The sequence below is a fragment of the Eurosta solidaginis genome, chromosome 2 (genome assembly GCF_040869045.1).
Source record: "Eurosta solidaginis isolate ZX-2024a chromosome 2, ASM4086904v1, whole genome shotgun sequence".
NCBI lineage: Eukaryota > Metazoa > Arthropoda > Insecta > Diptera > Tephritidae > Eurosta > Eurosta solidaginis.
The window spans coordinates 17,894,502-17,899,395 of NC_090320.1; positions in this window are offsets into that span (position 1 = coordinate 17,894,502).

Sequence of the window (4,894 nt, forward strand, 5' to 3'; positions counted from 1 at the left end):
ACAGCTCGAATTAGTTCTGGTGATAAAGTGCCGAAAGCACAATATTTTATGTCTATATTCTTCAAGCCAAGATTGGTTGGATCAACGGAATTACTTTTGCCCTCAGTCGGCTTGTTGTGGCACAGTCGCATCAATCTTGCACTGTCAACCCAAGTTCCGTAACCGTGCAACGAATGACCCTCATTGCTATCAGCAGCGTCCTCCATAAAATAACACTGGCTTTTAATTCAATGTTAAATATGTATCCGGTTGACATTGTTGCGACTGTGGCCTCATTCCGGGATGTAATAAGGCTGTGAGAAGCGGAATAGTGGACATTTCAGCATTCTTCGCATCTGATATAAACTCGAGGATGCGGTACGGTGAGCAATTTATCGTCCAAGCCATAAGGGAAGGTTATAGGGAGAAAGGATGTCGTGTGAAGTATTCTATGAAGATTCGGTGTCAGGCGGAGTTTAGAGGGCGCGACCACTCCAGCGTCTTTCATGTGGAACTCGCCTCTTCTAAGTATGTGGTAAAAAGTTCAACATCTACTCGGCAGTCATGCGACTAGTAAACCGCTGGGTGCCAAAACCGTGCGGCCAAAATAATATAATGTAGGCTCGGAGTCTTGGTCAGTGTCGAAATAAGTTCTCGGAAAGATTTACGGTCCTGTCATTGATGCCGGCGAAGGTATACCGGCCAAGAAAGTATTTGACACAGGTTGGAAAGCAGGGGAAGGGGAGACCTCCACTTGTAGGAGAGGCTCGTCGAGGAATACTTAAACTCCCTTGGTGGTCTCAATTGGCTACAGCTATCTTGTGACTTGTTACGTGCTTGCTAACGTAACAAGTACGTGGGAACCAGCGCTTTAGGGGGCTTAGAATATAGAATGTAGGTCCCGTCCCACCAATTTGTAGGAAAAACAAGTAAAGGTATCTAAGTTCGGGTGTAACCGAACATTATATACTCAGTTTCATTTCAGATAAATTACTTTTCTACATAACACGAGGCAACGCCCGTTTAAAAAAAAATGTCTCCCCATTTCCTCTTACAATAAAACTTGATAAGTGAAATATCATTGATTCAAAACTACTTTTTGCTAAGTTATAGCTTATTATTCTAGTCTACGATCGGTTTAAACATATTTTATATCTAAGTTGCCGTGATCTTTAACCGATCCTGTCCATTTTTACTAGAAATATTTTCTGCTTTAAGGAAGATATGTGTACACAATTTCATTACGATATGTTAATTTTTCTTCCAGTTATGGTTCCCGAAACATAGAAAATTGCTTAGTCATAAATTTTTTCAAAAATTTTAGTGTTTTCCAATTTGATGTTATAATTCAATTTAGAAAGTAAAATTCTATTGATACAAAGCTCTTTTTCGCTAATATATAACTTATTTTCGTATACGACCCTTTCAAAAATGTTTTATATAAAAGTGGGCGTGGTCTTTAACCGATCTCGTCCATTTTTAAAGGTTTTATTTAGGTTGACTTGACAGGCTGCACGGCCGTTGTGAACGAATTTTGTAATTGAAATTTAAGTAACTTCCCGATAAGCTACAAGCTTGAAACTTGGAATATAGTTCACAACCCTATGACAATGCAATAATAAGAAAAAAATCGCCGCTAGGTGGCGCAAGGATCGAGCTATTCACAAAAATCGTATTTGTAGTCCGATTTGGCTCGTATTTGGAACACATAATACATATAAGAATAGAAAGCGACCTATGAAAAAAATCGCCGCTAGGTGGCGCAAGGATCGAGATATTCACAAAAATCGTATTTGTGGTCCGATTTGGCTCATATTTGAAACGCATAATACATACAAGAATAGAAAGCGACCTATGGAAAAGAATCGCCACTAGGTGGCGCAAGGATCGAAATATTCAAAAAAAAGGACGTCTGGCACTCGGGGACTGCCGCGGTAAAGCTATTGCATATTAGCCGTGTTTTTTAACACGCGTATATCCGTTTACGCTTAAACTTTATATTGACTGCTAAGAGACAAACTATAAATACACCTCTGAAATTGCTGCGCATAAATTTTGTCCTACTAAATTTCAATACGCATTATACTCAGATGTAACTGAAATATGTGTCTTTGTTTCACCCTGTACACTAATTCTATGTATTATATGTGTGTCCACAATTCATCGCAACTGATTCAGCTATATGTTATACCCTATGGCCATCAGAGCGTTGCGTCTCCGCTTTTCGGTACACCCTGTTGCTGTAGCTAGTTGTTTTACCACAGCCGCTAGATGGGTCTCCTAAGCATTATCTAAGCGAAGATAGGCGTTTTTTAACACGCGCAAACGAAATGTATACGCGCGTGTTAAAAAACACGGCTATTATCAACTTATGCAATTATAATATTTATGCAACATTCTGTTTTCTTTGATATTAATTCAAGTTTTGTCTTTGATATTAATTCAAGTTAACCTTTTTAAGCGTGGTGACCGATAAGAAAACAAATTTTTTACTTTTATTGAATAAATGAGAAGTTAATATTTAACTTTCACTTTAACTTTAACTTTATTTTTAACATTAACTTTAACTTTAACATTCACTTTAACTTTAACTTTAACTTAAACTTTGACTTTGACTTTAACTTTAACTTTAACTTTAACTTTAACTTCAACTTTAACTTTAACTTTAACTTTAACTTGAACTTGAACTTTAACTTTAACTTTAACTTTAACTTTAACTTTAACTTTAACTTAAACTTAAACTTTAACTTCAACTTCAACTTTAACTTTAACTTTAACTTTAACTTGAACTTTAACTTTAACTTTGACTTTGACTTTAACTTTAACTTTAAATTTATTTTTAACATTAACTTTAACTTTAACATTCACTTTAACTTTAACTTTAACTTTGACTTTGACTTTAACTTTAACTTTAACTTTAACTTTAACTTTAACTTTAACTTTAACTTCAACTTCAACTTTGACTTTGACTTTAACCTTAACTTTAACTTTAACTTGAACTTGAACTTGAACTTAAACTTTAACTTTAACTTTCACTTTAACTTTAACTTTAAATTTAACTGTAACTTTAACTTTAAATTTAACTTTAACTTTAACCTTAACTTTAACTTTGACTTTAACTTTAACTTTAACCTTAACTTTAACTTTAACTTTAGGTTTAACTTTAACTTTGAATTTAACTTTAACTTTAACTTTAACTTTAACTTCAACTTTAACTTTAACTTCAACTTTAACTTTATTTTTAACATTAACTTTAACTTTGACTTTAACCTTAACCTTAACCTTAACTTTAACTTTAACTTTACCTTTCACTTTAACTTTAACTTTAACTTTCACTTTAACTTTAACTTTCACTTTAACTTTAACTTTAACCTTAACTTTAACTTTAACTTTAACTTTAACTTTGATTTTAACTTTAACTTTAACTTTAACCTTAACTTTAACTTTCACTTTAACTTTAACTTTAACTTTATTTTTAACTTTAACTTTAACTTTCGCTTTAACTTTAACGCTTTAACTTGTATCGCTGGGGTTGCGGTACCGCCTGGCACATCATACTTTTCCACATTCGCGGCGTAATCCACCACTTCAACGATATCCACATCGAAATGTTTGCAAATCTGGGCGTGAGCTTAGCACCTGCTAACAAGCCAACCTAATATAAACGCACGCAAGTCATTTTCTGTCAGAAATGTCTCATGCACATACAACTTGTATGAGAGCAACTCAAATTGAATTTGCTGCGTGAAAACCTAACTCGATTTCCAATTTTTGTTCTGCGTGACATTTAGATTTGACGTTTGCACACATGCTTTACATTGTCGCAACGCATGCTTATTTGGGTTAGGGCAAAAAACGCCGGTTGTTTGCGTGCGCTAAAAAAACGCAGTGCGGTTTTATTAGGTTGGCTTGTAAGCGACCATATATGTATACGATAAGAGATAGCACAATGGCTACTTCGTGAAAATCAACGACAGCTCTTTTAGTTTGATTTCGATGGTCGTACGGTGAGGAAGTGTCGCACGCGCGCTTAAAACAGAGTACCAAAGAGTGCGTGTAACACGTGTTCACCGTTCAAGCATTGAAATCAAACTAAATAAATAATTGATTTTGCTTTCGTGCTCGCTACGCGTTCGTGTTTACTAACACATTCTCAATTTGGTAACCGTGTAAATGTAGTGGTGCCCACCGCAGTTTATGATAGAGATCCAATTTTATGTATTTGGCCTGTTGCTAACACCGAACCTTTACGAGCCTTTTCGAACCTTTTTTGACAAATATCCGTTACTGTTTTTTTTGATTTAGTCGCCAAGCCCGCGATGAAATCTATGCAATAGTTTAAAAATCGTATTTGTAGTCCGAATTGGTCAATATTTCGAAAACATAATACATACATGAATAGAAAGCGACCTATGATGTCCGATTTGGCTCATATTTGGAACACATAATATATATAAGAATAGAAAGCGACCTATGAAAAAATCATCGCTAGGTGGCGCAAGGATCGAGATATTCACAAAAATCGTATTTGGGGTCCGATTTGGCTCATATTTGGAACACATAATACATACAAGAATAGAAAGCGACCTATGAAGAAAATCGCCGCTAGGTGGCGCAAAGATCGAGATATTCAAAAAAAATCGTATTTATGGTCCGATTGGTCCATATGTGGAACACATAATACATACATGAATAGAAAGCGACCTTTGATGCCCGATTTAGCTCATATTTGGAACAAATATTACATACAGTCCGGTAGAAGTGACATCAAAATATTTTGGAGTTGGAGGAGGGACAAGCATACGTGGCGCAGAGTCGAGTAAAGTCTTTGGAAGGATTATGTATTGAGGACTTGGTTGTAACAAATTGTCAGGAATGAGTCCTTGTAATAATGAGTCACTAAATGAACTAAGTG